Source organism: Zea mays, chromosome 6, assembly GCF_902167145.1.
Source record: "Zea mays cultivar B73 chromosome 6, Zm-B73-REFERENCE-NAM-5.0, whole genome shotgun sequence".
NCBI classification, from domain to species: Eukaryota; Viridiplantae; Streptophyta; class Magnoliopsida; order Poales; family Poaceae; genus Zea; species Zea mays.
Window position 1 is genome coordinate 22,985,246 of NC_050101.1, and position 18,303 is coordinate 23,003,548.

Consider the following 18,303-nt stretch of genomic DNA (forward strand, 5'->3'; position numbering starts at 1 on the left):
ATAAAACTAAATGGAAAAGACAGCTATCAAAGTAGGATATTTGTCAATAGATATGCTTCGACTCTGGCACAGTGCTATTGACCGTGCGAGGTTCGGATTGTTCTCTGAAGTCCCTTTGATGTGGAACATATTGGCTCCCTTCTGGCTGTTGGCCTTGTTGCAGCGGTGGTGGAGGCGGAGGCTGTTGCCAGGAAGCTTGAGGTTGACTTGCCGAAGCAACAGAAACTGCAGGGTGGTTGCCTACGTATTCTGGGATGTAAGGCACATGGTACGAGGCAGTATGCATGACCTGCTTCGGCTGGGCTTGTTGTGCTGCAGCTTCGGCTATCTCCTTTTGCTTTTGGATGGTAACATGGCACATCCTGGTGGTATGGCCCTTGTTTTCACCACAAAACAAGCAAAATATTCTCCTTGGTTGGTCTCCAAATCTTCCGCCGAAGCCCCTGGCGCCTCTACCTCTTGGAGCTGGTGGCCGGAAGAAGCTTTGCTGTTGCCCCGAAGACTGCGAAGAGGGCTGCAGCCTGTGCTGCTGACTCCCCTTATCATCACTTTGAGTAGAGTTATGGATGGACCTGACATGCCTCGGATAGAATCTTCCTCCGAAGCCCCTGGTCATCTCAGAAAATCTGAAAGCCTCCTCCCTTCTTTGGCGAAAATCATTGTCGGCACGAATGTACTCGTCCATCTTTTGGAGCAGCTTCTCTAGAGTCTGAGGAGGCTTCCTAGCAAAATATTGAGCTGCAGGTCCAGGGCGAAGCCCCTTGATCATGGCTTCGGTGACAATTTCATTGGGCACCGTTGGTGCCTGTGCCCTCAGACGCAAGAACCTTCTGACATACGCCTGAAGGTATTCTTCATGATCCTGAGTGCACTGGAACAAAGCCTGAGCAGTGACCGGCTTCGTCTGAAACCCTTGAAAGCTGGTTAACAACATGTCCTTCAGCTTTTGCCATGAAGTAATCGTTCCTGGTCGAAGGGAGGAATACCAGGTCTGAGCAACATTCCTAACAGCCATAACAAAAGACTTTGCCATGACTGCAGCGTTGCCACCATACGAAGACACTGTTGCTTCGTAGCTCATTAAAAACTGCTTCGGGTCTGAATGGCCATCGAACATGGGAAGCTGGGGTGGCTTGTAGGACGGAGGCCAGGGTGTAGCCTGCAACTCAGCGGACAAAGGAGAAGCATCATCGAAAACAAAATTTCCATGATGGAAATTGTCATACCAGTCATCTTCGCTGAAGAAGCCCTCCTGATGAAGGTCTTTCTGCTGAGGCCTTCTGTTCTGCTCATCGTGATTAAGATGACGAACTTCTTCAGAAGCTTCGTCTATCTGCCTTTGCAACTCAGCTAGCCTGGCCATCTTCTCCTTTTTCCTCTGCACCTGTTGATGTAGCATCTCCATATCCCTGATCTCTTGGTCTAGCTCATCCTCCTGAAGTGTCGGGCTAACGGCCTTCCTCTTCTGGCTTCGGGCCTCCCGAAGAGAGACAGTCTCCTGATTTGGGTCGAGTGGTTGCAGAACTGCAGCCCCAGTTGCTGAAGCTTTCTTCGGCGCCATAGCGAGGGTCTATGGCTTCCGAAGGTGTTCAAAAAAAAACTCGAAGTGGAAGTGAGTTCACCGGAGGTGGGCGCCAATGTTGGTGACTTGTTCTCAAATGCTTTAAATTAAGAACAAGGCAACACAAGAAACGTTAAACGTTAAGGTCCTTCGTTCTTCGAAGCATTATTTCCCTTAGGATATAATGATTTTCGGACGAAGGTTATGAAGGACTTACCTTCATAAATACGGCATAAAACAATGAGGAAAGAAACATATGAAACATGACGAATGACATAATATATATTGTAGTCAATTCATTTCCATATTATCACCATAAGAAAAATGGAAATGAATTCAAATTACAAATGTACCTTCGGCTCGAAAGAAGATGAAAGAACAAGCGTGATGCTAAAGCAAATGCCAAGTCAGCGTGTCCAGTACGGGAGTACTGTTCATCTATTTATAGGCGTGGGACGCAGCCCGTGCAAAATTACATTCATGCCCATTACATTTGCAAATGACTTATAGGAGTTTATTAAGGCCTAAGTAGTCTTTTCATCTTTAGGTCGGTTCCCCTTTCTGCTATCGCGACGAAGCTTTCCTGCGCATAGCTTCGGCTGTGCATCATCCTTCATACAGCATGGTAATCAGCCCGTCCTTCATCTTGATCCCCCTTCATCTGGCTTAAGCTTCGTCCTGACCGTACTCCTTGTTCATAATCTGAGTCCGAAAATACCTGTTCATATAATACACTTGGAGAACATTGTCAGATCTTGTTTTTGAGGACCTTCGGAGGACGAAGGCCCCCAACAGGAAGCACTTCAAGATTCAGATTGGGTGGTGGCAATGCAAGAGGAGCTCAACAACTTCACTAGAAATGAGGTATGGCATTTAGTTCCACGTCCTAACCAAAATGTTGTAGGAACCAAATGGGTCTTCCGCAACAAGCAAGATGAGCATGGTGTGGTGACAAGGAACAAAGCACGACTTGTGGCCAAGGGATACTCCCAAGTCGAAGGTTTGGATTTCGGTGAAACCTATGCACCCGTAGCTAGGCTTGAGTCAATTCGCATATTATTAGCCTATGCTACTTACCATGGCTTTAAGCTTTATCAAATGGACGTGAAAAGTGCCTTCCTCAATGGACCAATCAAGGAAGAGGTCTATGTTGAGCAACCTCCAGGCTTTGAAGACAGTGAGTACCCTAACCATGTCTATAAGCTCTCTAAGGTGCTTTATGGGCTCAAGCAAGCCCCAAAAGCATGGTATGAATGCCTTAGGGATTTCCTTATTGCTAATGGCTTCAAAGTCGGAAAAGCTGATCCTACTCTATTCACTAAAACTCTTAACAATGATTTGTTTGTATGCCAAATTTATGTTGATGATATCATATTTGGGTCTACTAACGAATCTACTTGTGAGGAATTCAGTAGGATCATGACACAGAAATTTGAGATGTCGATGATGGGGGAGTTGAAATATTTTCTAGGATTCCAAGTCAAACAACTCCAAGAGGGCACCTTCATCAGTCAAATGAAGTACACTCAAGACATTCTAACCAAGTTTGGGATGAAGGATGCCAAACCCATCAAGACACCCATGGGAACAAATGGGCATCTCGACCTCGACACGGGAGGTAAGTCCGTGGATCAAAAGGTATACCGGTCGATGATAGGTTCATTACTTTATCTTTGTGCATCTCGACCGGACATTATGCTTTCTGTTTGCATGTGTGCAAGATTCCAATCCGACCCTAAGGAATCCCACCTTACGGCCGTTAAACGAATCTTGAGATATTTGGCTTACACTCCTAAGTTTGGGCTTTGGTACCCTCGGGGATCCACATTTGGTTTGATTGGTTATTCGGATGCCGATTGGGCGGGGTGTAAAATTAATAGGAAGAGCACATCGGGGACTTGCCAGTTCTTGGGAAGATCCTTGGTGTCTTGGGCTTCAAAGAAGCAAAATTCGGTCGCTCTTTCCACCGCCGAAGCCGAGTATATTGCCGCAGGCCATTGTTGCGCGCAATTGCTTTGGATGAGGCAAACCCTGCGGGATTATGGTTACAAATTGACCAAAGTCCCTTTACTATGTGACAATGAGAGTGCAATCAAAATGGCCGACAATCCCGTCGAGCATAGCCGCACTAAGCACATAGCCATTCGGTATCATTTTCTTAGGGATCACCAACAAAAGGGGGATATCGAGATTGCATACATTAATACTAAAGATCAATTAGCCGATATCTTTACCAAGCCACTTGATGAGCAAATTTTTACCAAACTTAGGCATGAGCTCAATATTCTTGATTCTAGAAATTTCTTTTGCTAGATTGCACACATAGCTCATTTACATACCTCTTGATCATATCTCTTTAATATGCTATGACTAATGTGTTTTCGAGTCTATTTCAAACCAAGTCATAAGTGTATTGAAAGGGAATTGGAGTCTTTGGCGAAGACAAAGGCTTCCACTCCGTAACTCAACCTTCGCCGTCACTCCGGGTAGCTCTCCATTCTTTGGGGGAGAAATGAGCCCAAAGCAAAAGGACTCATACTCTGGTATAATCTTCACTCCTTTATTTTATGACCAAAGGAGGAGAAAGGAGTTTACAAGGGCTCTAATGACTCCATTTTTGGTAATTCATGCCAAAAAGGGGGAGAATGAGCCCAAAGCAAAAGGACCGCACCACCACCTAATTTCAAAAACTTTTGTGTTTCCAAAGAATTTTATCCATTGGTATCCTATTGTGTTCAAAAGGGGGAGAAAATAGTATTTCAAAATGACATATCAAAACCCTCTTGAACACTAAGAGGTGGATCTCTTTAAGGGGGAGTTTTGTCTAAGTCAAAGGAAAAGCATTTGAAACTGGGGGAGAAAATTTCAAATCCTGAAAATGCTTCGCAAACTCTTATTCATTTATCTTTGACTAATTGCAAAAGAACTTTGAAAAGGATTTACAAAAGAATTTGCAAAAACAAAACATGTGGTGCAAATGTGGTCCAAAATGTTAAAATAAAGAAACAATCCATGCATATCTTGTAAGTATTCAAATTGGCTCAATTCCAAGCAACCTTTGCACCTATAATATGCAAACTAGTTCAATTATGCACTTCTATATTTGCTTTGGTTTGTGTTGGCATCAATCACCAAAAAGGGGGAGATTGAAAGGGAATTAGGCTTACACCTAGTCCCTAATTAATTTTGGTGGTTGAATTACCCAACACAAATCTTTGGACTAACTACTTTGCTCTAGTGTATAAGTTATACAGGTGTCAAAGGTTCACAACAAGCCAATCAAAAAGACCAAAGTTGGATTCAAAATGAAGATCTAAAGGCTGCCCAGAAGCCTCCCTTGTCTGGCGCACCGGACTGTCCGGTGGCGCACCGGACAGTGTCCGGTGCACCAGGGAGCCCTGTGCTGAACTCCTCAGCCTCGGTTTTTTTTCCAGGAGTCGCCGCGCTAAAAATCACCGGACTGTCCGGTGTACACCGGACAGTGTCCGGTGCGCCAAAGGAGGCGCGGCTCCGGAACTCGCCAGCCTCGGATTTCTACGAAGGCTGCTCCGCTATAATTCACCGGACATGTCCGGTGTGCACCGGACTGTCCGGTGCATCCACGGAGCAACGGCTACCTCCACGCCAACGGCTCTCTGCCGCGCATTTAATGCGCGCTCTGCGCGCACAGATGGCAGGCGTGCCCATACTGGCACACCGGACAAGGAACAGTAGCTGTCCGGTGTGCACCGGACACCCAGGAGGGCCCACATGTCGGAAGCTTCAACGGTCGAATCCAACGGCACTGATGACGTGGCAGGGGGCACCGGACTGTCCGGTGTGCACCGGACTGTCCGGTGCGCCATCGAGCAGACAGACTCCCCAACGGCTACTTTTGGTGGTTGGGGCTATAAATACCCCAACCACCCCACCATTCATAGTATCCAAGTTTTCCATTTCCCATCTACTACAAGAGCTCTAGCATTCAATTCTAGACACACCAAATAGATCAAATCCTCTCCAAATTCCACACAACTCCATAGTGACTAGAGAGAGTGATTTGCCTGTGTTCTTTCGAGCTCTTGCGCTTGGATTGCTTTCTTTCTTCTTGACTCTTTCATTGTGATCAAGTACTCACTTGTAATCAAAGCAAGAGGCACCAATTGTGTGGTGGCCCTTGCGGGAACTTTGTGTTCTAAGTGGTTGAGAAAAGAAAGCTCACTCGATCCGTGGATCGTTTGAGAGAGGGAAGGGTTGAAAGAGACCCGGCCTTTGTGGCCTCCTCAACGGGGAGTAGGTTTGCAAGAACCGAACCTCGGTAAAACAAATCTCCGTGTCTCACTTGCTCATTCGCTTGGGATTTGTTTTGCGCTCTCTCTCTCGCGGACTCATTTCTTTATTACTAACGCTAACCCCGGCTTGTAGTTGTGATTATTTTTGTAAATTTTAGTTTCGCCCTATTCACCCCCCCCCCTCTAGGCGACTATCACCATTTAAGTCAAATAATGCAAACCACCCCTTCCCTTAAGCAAAAAGATGCCAAACTTCAGAATGATTGCTCTTGCACAAAATAATAACCAAGAAAAATAAGAACTCTGTTGTTTGATGTTTTTCAAATATAGTGGTAGTAGAAAGCACCCATTTGGCTAGAAACTTGAGAAAACCATAGAAAAATAATTGAAAGGTATTAGTGACTAGAAAATTTTATCAAGTCATGTTATAACACCTAAAAGCCAGCAAAAATAAGTTTTAGAGAATTACCCACTGTCAAACAATAGTTGTAGTTCAAAGCACCCCTTCTGCCCTAAAATTTGGTAATTTTGTCCAGAGAAAACCATTCACTTTCTGACCCCCAAATTTTGTGACAGAGAATTATTCACTAGTAACAAGCCACTGTAATTTTTGCAGAATTTTTGGAATTTTATAAAAGCAACTTGTAGTTCAAACCTACTCCAGAACATTAAAAGAATAAAAGAAAAGGAAAGAAGAAATAAACCTCATCTCAATAAGTCTAACTTGAGAACTTATCATTCATCACTAAGACTTAAAAGGAATTCAGTGGAACCCCAAAAATAAACCTACCCCTTACCTTAGCTAAGTTTAACCCAATTTACCAAGTATACCACCCAAGGGTCTTACATAAGTAAAGTTAACCTTGTTTAACTCAAGAAGGATCATACACCCTTAAAGTTGTAATTTCTAAAAGCACATATCATATCATGCATATATCTTACGCATTGCATTCATTAGATTGTAATCTTGCCGATGGAGAGTACGTGCTCATCCCCGAGCAAGGACCTGTCCAAGAGGAGGACCAGGAGCAGGCTTCAAAGGCTGCTATTGAGGATCTCCCCGCAGCCCCAGCAATTGAAGGCAAGCCCCGGTTTTATGCATAACCTGTTAATTATGCTATTTTACTACACTTAATGCTTGTAGGATTGAATGTGCACTTAAGTGTAGGAGTTGCTTGAAACCTCTAGTTGCATGAACTTAGGATTCCTTTTTGAGATGAATACTAGTATGCTAGGTCGAGTAGCTACTTGCTAATCAGGATCTCGGTAGAAGTCGAGTGATTTTTCTAGCACTCGCGCGAGGTCAGGAATTGATTGTATTCATCTTGAGAATGGGATATATGTTGGTCTATGGTCTTGGATCCAGGGAGGATGCCTTGTCCATGAGACGGGAAAAATGAATTAAGGATTAATGTGTGGATACCTGAGTCAAGCTTTTGAACGTACTAAGCACATGCCGGGAAAAATGGTAACCGGTAAACCTAGTACCTGAGTGAAGCCGGGCGCAGACTTTATCCCTCATGCGACCTGAGACTGGGTCTCCCATGCTAGCTATGGTGGGTACAAGTGCGGTCACTGCACGGCGGCAGCCGGGGTCAGTGGAGCATTGTATGCCAAGGCGGTGAGGCCTGGATGCGAACGGGGAATCGATGGGGACGGTTGTCATGTGCGAGGTCGGAGTACCCTGACATGACGTGTGTTTAGGTTTACCTTGCAAGGTTAAAACTCGATTCGAATCGTCTGCTTCTCGCAGCTAATAAGACTGCTTGATTCCTTGTACTGCATCGAGTAAGAAGTGAAATGTGGATATATGAGATAACTTGTTGATTGAACTAAATGCTTGTTACCATGTATGCTTAGAAGGAGCAAATCTAGCTAAGTTAATGATGGTAGAATTTGAAAAGCTAAAAATTGATTTTAGAAACAGCTAGTGCTTTTGGCAAACCAAACCCCTCAGCCAAACAGCTGCATAGTCTAGAGGTAGAGGAGTAGACTCCTCACACCGGTTAAGTCTAGCTGAGTATTAGTATACTCAGCCTTGCTTGTGGCACAATTTTTGCAGGTACCATGCAGGATTTGGTTGATGGTGTGACTTGGCCTACCACCCTGCCACCGGGTTGGACGGTCGAGTGGGATGTTGCTCCGGCAGGAGAGGAGCATGAGGAGTAGTGGGCTAGGCCTTGCCCATTTCCTCATTACCGACGACATCGATTATCCGCTGCACCTTAATTTGTGAACTCTATTGCTACTCAAAACTCCGATTTATGTAATAACTCAGTACTTAATTTGAGGTTTCCTGTTTTATTGTATTTCTTCTGTGACTCACCTTCGAGTGAGATTGTGGAATTTGATCCTGGTTAAGTGGCTCTATCAGACTAGATCTGAAGGACTGACGGGTTATTCCGATTTAAGTGTGTTACGGCCCCTGAGGCGTGACTTAGGCACTTAAGCTGGAATAATTCGGGTGGTTCTGCCACAGCTGGTATCGGAGCAAATTCCACCACAGAGAAGGACAATAAACCACGAATACCAATTTTCAAAATCTAAAACTTGCCTAGAAACTACTACAGATCGTCAGGACCAGATCGCTAGACCTAGGACGAAAGGCCTTAGGCATAGAGGGAGAAATAGGTGGCTAATTAATTAGGCCCTGTGGGCCAATACTTATATTTTTAAGGATGCCCTAAAAAGGCACCCTATTTTCCTTTGAGAGGCAACGTTTCTTTCAGCATGCATGCATTGTAAAACACAAAGATGAATTAAAATTGAGCTAACCCCTTTTCTTCGAAACCATCCGGCTCTCTTTTTCTTTTTCCTTCCACCATAATCTTTATCTTTGATTCCCTTCCGCAGATGAATTCACCCACCCCAGCCAGTGGAGGAGACTCTCGTTTCAGTTCTGACTTCCTTTCTCGCGATGGCTTTCCTTCCATCTTGTGGGAAGTACTTAACTCCGCCGGTTACTCTACGCCCCCTTTGTACACGGTGCAGTTGTATGAGGAGCATCGGGTACCTCGTTGTCGGGTCTGGCTAACTTTGGAGGCTCATCCCCTTCAGCCGGGTTGGCGTTCTCTTGACTCCGAGACGATTGGACTCAGGACGGACGACACCGTTGAGGCAGCAGCCATGAAGACTCTGACGACTTTCTATGGCTACCATCCCCTGGAGATGATGATGCACCCCTTGGGACTCTTCCCTGCTGAGAAGAAGGATGATCCCATGTGGTGTAACCGCGTGAGCCATGTGAAGGATGTGTGGGCAATGTATCCTGACTTGGTTGGGAGGGTCACCGTTCAGTGCATGAGTGCGCTGTACCGCCTTCAGGCCCTTCAGAGCGATGCGATGACACTTCTTGCTAACACCGCTCAGACTGCCAAGCTCACTCTCGACAGTCGGGAAGATTTTGTGGTCGACCTATCCACAGAGTTGGTGGAGAAGGATCTGCAAGTGGAAAGGCTGAGCCAGCGTATCACCACCCTGGAGCAGCAAGTGGAGATCCGGGACAACACTATTGATGTCTTGGAGAACCAGCTTCACGACGTGCAGAGGGAACTCGAGGAAGCAAATGACCACTTGGACATGCACCACCTGGAGATGGAGGCCAATGAAGCAGGAAGCGAGGGAGAAGAGGCTCCCGAGGAGCTAGGACCAGCCCCTGGTGCAAATGGGACTACCTCCGCGAAGCCCCCTTCACCCGTATCCAGTGTCGCTTCCACCGCTCAGGGTTAAGCAGTCGCTTTGACATTTTTAGGCGGATAGAAACCTATGCGAGCTTAGTAGTATCACATTTTGGACTAGGCTTGTGGGTACTTTCCCCTGATTGATGTAACCCTGTAAACTTTTGAAATCTGTGGGATCCTTGTCACCTTGTTATCTTCATTTCGAACCTAATATTATGATTATGGCATTTTCCTTCCATATGAGATGAAATCTTGTCGTTCGGAAATGTGAGTCGGGATAATAATGGCGACAATCTCTGTTTTCAGATGGCAGCTAGGCAGCGTCGCGGGCAGAACGAGCAAGCTCCCCCGCCACCTCCCCCAGCTCCCACAGTGCAGGAGCTGATGGCCCAGCAGAATGAGATTCTGCGACAGCTCTTGCAGCGCCAGCCCCACCCTCAGCATCATGGTGGAGGCCAGCATCAGCGACCTCCGGCTATGGCAACATATCAGGAGTTTCTGAGCACGCAGCCGCCCTTGTTCACCAAGGCAGAGGATCCGTTGGACGCCGACGTGTGGCTTCGCGTCGTCGAGTCCAAGTTTCCCCTCCTCGCAGGAGACTGCCCTGATGAGGCCAAGGCTCGCTTCGCCGCACAGCTGCTTCGCGGCCCTGCTCGGACTTGGTGGGACCACTTCCGTGCTATGCTCCTAGCTGATCGTGAGGTATCTTGGGAGGAATTCAAGACTGCCTTCAGGGGACACCACATCCCAGCTGGCATTCTTGATCGGAAGTTGAATGAATTCCTGGCCCTTAATCAAGGAACCCGCACGGTACTGCAGTATGCGCAAGCCTTCAACGACTTATGCCAGTATGCAGGGTATCATGCTGATTCTGATGAAAAGAAGAGGGATCGCTTCCGCAGGGGTCTCAATACCAAGCTGCGGGAACGACTCAACACTGTCCAGGCTGATAGCTTCAATGAGTTGGTCAACCTGGCCATCTCTCAGGAGGATTGCATTGTTGCTCACCGGGCAGAGAAGAAGAGAAAGGCACCAATGGCAGCACCATCCGCTCAGGCTCAGAGGTTTCGGATTGTTTCTCACAATCAGAGCAGGGGTTTTCAGCAGCAGGCAGGCAGATGGGTGATCAGGCCACCTCAGCAGCAGCAGCAGCAGCAGGCACCCAACCGCTATCCAGCTCCCGCCCCAAGGAATAATCAGCCTCCGCAGCAGCAGCAGTTCCGCCAGGGCAATGGGAACAAGTGTTTCACTTGTGGCAATGTGGGCCACTATGCCAAGAATTGTCCCAGGAACCAGCAGAGGCAGATGCCAGCGCCAAATCAAGACAAGGGAAGAAAGCAGAAGGTGCAAGTCAGGCAAGGGAAGCTCAACTTCACTGCTCTAGAGGAAGTGCCAGAAGGAGCTCCTATCATGACCGGTACCTTTTCAGTTTATAATCAACCTGCTTTAATTCTTTTTGATTCTGGTGCATCTCATAATTTCATTAGCCAAAGGTTCAGTGCTAAATGTAAATTGCCATTCTCTCACTCAAAAGGGTCATTCATGATAGTCACACCTGGGGGTAAAATTGCAACTAATCAATTAAACCAAAGTGTGCCTATTCAACTGGGAAGCCACATTATCAAAACCACTCTTCTTGTGTTGGGATTGGAAAATGTGGACATTATTCTAGGCGCAAATTGGATGACCTTGCACCAAGTTATGCTTGATGTAGCCAGTCGTACCGTGGAAGTTAATTCTCCTTTCTGCGGGAATTTCACTTTGATTCTGCCTAGTCAGGGTTCTTCTCAGTCATGTGCTTTCTCTATGACGGAGTTACCCCTGAAGAAGATCCCAGTGGTCTGTGAGTATGCAGATGTCTTTCCTGATGAATTGCCAGGAATGCCACCGGACCGGGATATTGAATTCGCCATCGAGTTGCAACCGGGAACGGCCCCAATTTCCAAGAGGCCCTACCGAATGCCACCCGCAGAGTTGGCAGAGTTGAAGAAGCAGTTGCAAGAGTTGCTGGACAAGGGATTTATTCGCCCAAGCACTTCGCCTTGGGGATGTCCAGCACTATTTGTGAAAAAGAAGGATGAAAGCTTGAGGCTGTGTATAGATTACCGCCCTCTTAATGCAGTAACTATCAAGAACAAGTATCCTTTGCCTCGTATTGATGTTCTCTTTGACCAGTTGGTCGGGGCCAAGGTGTTTTCCAAGATAGACCTTCGCTCTGGCTACCATCAGATCAAAATACGAGCAAGTGATATTCCGAAGACGGCATTCTCAACCAGATATGGGCTATATGAATTCTTGGTGATGTCATTCGGGCTGACAAATGCACCAGCATATTTTATGTATCTGATGAATTCTGTTTTTATGCCGGAATTGGACAAGTTCGTGGTGGTTTTCATCAATGACATTCTGGTGTACTCAAAGAACGAAGAAGAACATGCCGGGCATTTGCATGTAGTGCTTCAACGTCTGCGAGAGCACCACCTTTATGCCAAGTTATCCAAGTGTGATTTTTGGCTAAAGGAAATCAAATTCTTGGGTCACACTATCTCTCAGGATGGAATAGTTGTTGATCCTGACAAAGTGCAAGAGGTGATGAATTGGAGGCCACCAACAACTGTTCGCCAGATTCGGAGTTTTCTGGGATTGGCTGGTTATTACCGAAGATTTATTCCGGACTTCTCTCGAATTGCGAAGCCTATAACTGAGTTGCTGAAGAAAGAAGTCAAGTTTGTGTGGAGTCAGAAGTGCGAAGATGCATTCCATGCATTAAGGCAGCATCTGACCACAGCACCAGTGTTGGCACAACCCGACAGCAGCAAGCCTTTTGATGTGTATTGTGATGCCTCTGGCACCGGGCTAGGTTGTGTCTTGATGCAAGACAACCGAGTCATTGCTTATGCCTCAAGAGCACTCAGGCCTCATGAGCAAAACTATCCCACTCATGACCTTGAGTTAGCAGCAGTGGTTCATGCATTGAAGATGTGGAGGCACTATCTAATGGGAACCCACTGCAACATCTTCACTGATCATAAGAGCCTTAAGTACATTTTTACTCAGGCTGATCTCAACATGAGGCAGAGAAGATGGCTAGAGCTGATCAAGGATTATGACCTGGAGGTACATTATCACCCAGGGAAAGCTAATGTGGTAGCAGATGCCTTGAGTCGGAAGTTGCAATGCAACTGTATTCTGATGGATTCTCGCATTAACACCTTGTGTGATGAGTTGAGCAAGATGCAAATTGAAGTGATTTCTTCTGGTTCTTTGTCTCACATTTCTGTTGAGCCAGCTTTGCAAGACCAGATTATCATGGCCCAGCTCAGTGACAAAGGAGTGCAGATTATCAAGAAGAATCTCCATCAGAAGGTTGAGAAGTATAATTGTTTCCGCCAGGATGAGAAAGGTGTGTTATGGTTCAAAAGCAGATTGGTGATTCCTAAGGACCAGGATCTCAAGAGGAGAATTTTGGACGAAGCTCATCTCTCCAAATTCTCTATGCATCCGGGAAGCACCAAGATGTACCATGATCTGAAGCTTTTGTACTGGTGGACCAGAATGAAGAGGGAGATAGCCCAGTATGTATCAGAGTGTGACACCTGTCAGAGGATAAAGGCAAGCCACTTGAAGTCCGCTGGAGCCTTGCAACCACTGTCCGTACCTTCGTGGAAGTGGGACGATATCAGCATGGATTTCATTGTGGGTCTGCCCAACACCTCTCGTCATCATGATTCGATTTGGGTTATTGTGGACCGATTGACGAAAGTGGCACATTTTCTTCCTGTGCACACCAATGATAAGGCTCAGAAGTATGCAGAATTGTATATTGATCGGATCGTGTGTTTGCACGGCTTACCTCGGACCATTGTTTCTGACCGAGGAGCCCAATTTGTTGCTAGATTTTGGGAACAATTGCAAGAGTCTTTGGGAACCAAGCTAATCAGGAGTTCAGCCTACCACCCACAGACTGATGGTCAGACGGAAAGGGTAAACCAGATTCTGGAGGATATGCTGAGAGCTTGTGCGATCGATTGTGGCAAGAACTGGGATAAGCACCTCTCCTTGGCAGAGTTTGCTTATAACAATAGTTATCAATCCAGCCTAAAGATGGCACCTTTTGAAGCTCTCTATGGAAGAAGGTGCAGGACACCACTCAATTGGTCTCAGCCTGGTGAAAGAGAAGTTTTTGGACCTGACTTAGTGACTGAAGCCGAAAGGAAGGTCAAGCTAATCAGGAAGAATCTAGAAGCTGCTCAGGCCAGGCAAAAGAGCTATCATGATAGAAGAAGGAAACCTCTCCAGTTCGAGGTGGGAAGTTTTGTATACCTCAAGGTATCACCCACCAAGGGAGTGCAGAGGTTTGGGATCAAAGGCAAGCTAGCCCCTCGTTACATTGGACCGTATGAGATCATCGAAGCATGTGGACCCGTGGCATACAAGCTGAAGTTACCTTCAAAGATGTCTGCCATTCACAGTGTTTTTCATGTATCTCAGCTGAAGAAGTGTGTTCGATTGCCGACGGTGATCATAGCAGAGCCAGAATTGGAGATAGAGCCAGATCTCTCGTACCAAGAGTACCCCTCCAAGATTCTGGATTGCAAGGAAAGATCAACTCGGGCTAAATCGATCAAGATGTTTAAGGTCCAGTGGAGTAATCACTCAGAGGAGGAAGCTACTTGGGAAACCGAGGAATTCTTAAGATCCAACTTCCCCGATTGCCTACCTAAGGAAGCTGGTATGTAATCATCCCCAACCCCTCCTCCTGCCTTTCGAATCTAATTTCCAAAAATATGATCTTAATTCAGAATGGAGTAACTATAAAGTAAAACTTAAAAGGACTTCCTTCTGAAGTTGCAAAGAGAATGACATTCGAAGAGCAGTTTTGCCCTAATAATAATAAACATCACCCTTTTCCTATCAGTCTCACCCTTCGTTTCACCCCGGGAGGACTCTGGCCCGAATCTCGGGACGAGATTCCTTTAAGGGGGGAAGGCTGTGACACCCCAGTGTCACTCAGGGTTTTTCTCAAATGCCAAACCAAGAACCATCATTTTATGTAAACCAAAGTAAGCATAAACAACAAAACAATTTAAGTGAGAAAGAATTCACCAAGCATATACTTAAAAGTGTCATGATCAAAACAATTGAGACTTTTGAAAGGTAAGAATGTGCAACCCTAATTCAAAACCCTAAGTGAGCCCCATGAACAAAATTCAAGAAAATAAGAAAAAGGGGATGAAAAGTTTAAAATTAGGAATTAGGCCAATTATAAAAATTGAAGTATATTTATTAAGCAACAAGAAAGATTGAGAAAGCTTAGCCAAAATAATTCAAGAAAACCCCCAAATCAAGCTTCTTTTGTAGGGACTCATTGGGAATTCTGAATTTCAGAATTCTGAAATTCAGACCTTGAGCCAAAGATCAGGGATGTTCACCTTGATCCCTAACTCGAATCCTAATGGCCCCATTGACAAAATTGTGTCTAACTAACCCCTCTGTCATGTGCCAGAAGATGGCATTGGGACGCGAGCCCTAGACACGACCAAACCTTGGATTTGCCTCGGGTTTGGGCAGGGAGACAGACCGGATTTCCTGGCTCCATATCTCTGCAACCAGTAGGCAAAATCCTATGACCCCCACACAAGAATGGTAGCTTGTAGGGAGGAGAAGAGGTTTCGTGCACTGACCAAGGCGAGAGCAGGCTCGGATGAGCGACCACACGCGCCAGAACTTGGGCAGAACGCACGGGCACACGTGTTCGACCCTGGTCGGCACGCCAGAGCTCGCCCAACCCGCGCGCGTGCTCACCCCGGCGTCCGGTCAAGTCCGCCGCGCGCCCACGCCCTCGGCCGTGCTCGCCCGCGCCTATAAAGCCTCCCCGGGCGCACCTCTCTTCGCCCCGCACTCACCCTCACCGGCCAGCCACTTTCCCTTAGCTCCGGCGAGCTCAATTCCGCCCGCCATTGCCGCCAGAGCTTCGGCCGCCGTGGCCAGCCCACTCCAGCCACCCTCAAGCCCAGCCAGTGCTTCGACTAGCTCCGCCAGTAGCCCGTGAAGCTTGCCAAGCCCTCGGACCCGGCCGGACTTCACCGGAGGCCCGAGATCAACCTCACCGGACTTCGGTCTTCCGCCGCCGCGCGTGGACCGGACTAACCAGTGAGTCTCCGACCAATTCCTTGCGCTCATAGCTTCTCTGGCATCCCGTGGACCTCCCTGACCCATTTGATTGAACTATCTCGCCGTGACCAGGCCGGTCTCCTCGCCGCCGACGAGCATCCCCGCCTGCGCGCGTGGACCGACCGACTCCGGCCATCTCCGACGGCGTTCCGCACACCGTTGTGATCCCCGCGACCTCCCCTTCACCCTCGGCCACTTCACCGGAACAGTCTCGCCGCCGGTAAGCCCCTCCGCCCTTTTCCTCGCCGCGGCTACTGTTTAAGGTAGAAGAAGGACCTCGGGTTAGGTTTTGTAGAACCCGAGGGGTTTTCTGGAATGTCAGCGACTCATGTGAATAGTAACCTAAGGACTGATTCGCGAAGGAAACTTAGAAAAACCGCCAGGGACCCCAGTGCAAAGTGGTTTTCCATTTAATCAATTCTGTTATTCTTGTTTAAATAACCAGAGAACTTGTAAAATTCATAACTTGATGAAATCTTAATCAAAAGATGTCAAACCAATTTTGTTAGCTCCTGAATATTATGATCTATCATTTAAAAATAGTAAACCCCATGCTTTCTGTTCAAAATTTTAGAGTTTAAAATTAAAAACAGAAACCTTATAACCCTTGTTTAATTAAGGAAAATTAGTTTTTCTTTTGTGCTGAGCTTAAGAAAATTTGTAGATGTTTATACCTTAATTAGACAGTGTTTAAAAATAGTAGGAACCCCAGCATTAGAGATTATGATGTAGTTACTCATTTAAGGCTATTTTCCCCAAAACTTAGAGAAAATCAGAAAGGCCTTAGAAATTAATGAACAGTGATTAAGATTATTTTTCCTAGTTTACTTATGTAACAGAGAACCTAGGAAAAATACAGAGACCATTAATTTAGACCAGTTTTAAATTAAAATGATTTGTTTAGCCTTATATAGACTGAAAATCAATTATTAGAATTGCAAAACTATAACCAAAGTGGTTAATAAAAATCCAGTGAACTTATAACCACCAGAGCCCCACTACAAAAATACAGAGCACCCCAGCCCAACTTTTTAAGTAAGGAAAATAAATACAAAGTGATAATAAGGCATTTTCCAAATAATCAGGAACAACCCCTTTTTAATGTGATAATGGGCAACCAAAAATTAGCTAAGTCCATGATGAGATAAACCACCAGGGAAAAATGCAAACCCATGAAAAGGAAGTAAACCCATACCTTTTGCTAGTAATTTATGAGAAAGGCCATTTAAGTCAAATAATGCAAACCACCCCTTCCCTTAAGCAAAAAGATGCCAAACTTCAAAATGATTGCTCTTGCACAAAATAATAACCAAGAAAAATAAGAACTCTGTTGTTTGATGTTTTTCAAATATAGTGGTAGTAGAAAGCACCCATTTGGCTAGAAACTTGAGAAAACCATAGAAAAATAATTGAAAGGTATTAGTGACTAGAAAATTTTATCAAGTCATGTTATAACACCTAAAAGCCAGCAAAAATAAGTTTTAGAGAATTACCCACTGTCAAACAATAGTTGTAGTTCAAAGCACCCCTTCTGCCCTAAAATTTGGTAATTTTGTCCAGAGAAAACCATTCACTTTCTGACCCCCAAATTTTGTGACAGAGAATTATTCACCAGTAACAAGCCACTGTATTTTTTGCAGAATTTTTGGAATTTTATAAAAGCAACTTGTAGTTCAAACCTACTCCAGAACATTAAAAGAATAAAAGAAAAGGAAAGAAGAAATAAACCTCATCTCAATAAGTATAACTTGAGAACTTATCATTCATCACTAAGACTTAAAAGGAATTCAGTGGAACCCCAAAAATAAACCTACCCCTTACCTTAGCTAAGTTTAACCCAATTTACCAAGTATACCACCCAAGGGTCTTACATAAGTAAAGTTAACCTTGTTTAACTCAAGAAGGATCATACACCCTTAAAGTTGTAATTTCTAAAAGCACATATCATATCATGCATATATCTTACGCATTGCATTCATTAGATTGTAATCTTGCCGACGGAGAGTACGTGCTCATCCCCGAGCAAGGACCTGTCCAAGAGGAGGACCAGGAGCAGGCTTCAAAGGCTGCTATTGAGGATCTCCCCGCAGCCCCAGCAATTGAAGGCAAGCCCCGGTTTTATGCATAACCTGTTAATTATGCTATTTTACTACACTTAATGCTTGTAGGATTGAATGTGCACTTAAGTGTAGGAGTTGCTTGAAACCTCTAGTTGCATGAACTTAGGATTCCTTTTTGAGATGAATACTAGTATGCTAGGTCGAGTAGCTGCTTGCTAATCAGGATCTCGGTAGAAGTCGAGTGATTTTTCTAGCACTCGCGCGAGGTCAGGAATTGATTGTATTCATCTTGAGAATGGGATATATGTTGGTCTATGGTCTTGGATCCAGGGAGGATGCCTTGTCCATGAGACGGGAAAAATGAATTAAGGATTAATGTGTGGATACCTGAGTCAAGCTTTTGAACGTACTAAGCACATGCCGGGAAAAATGGTAACCGGTAAACCTAGTACCTGAGTGAAGCCGGGCGCGGACTTTATCCCTCATGCGACCTGAGACTGGGTCTCCCATGCTAGCTATGGTGGGTACAAGTGCGGTCACTGCACGGCGGCAGCCGG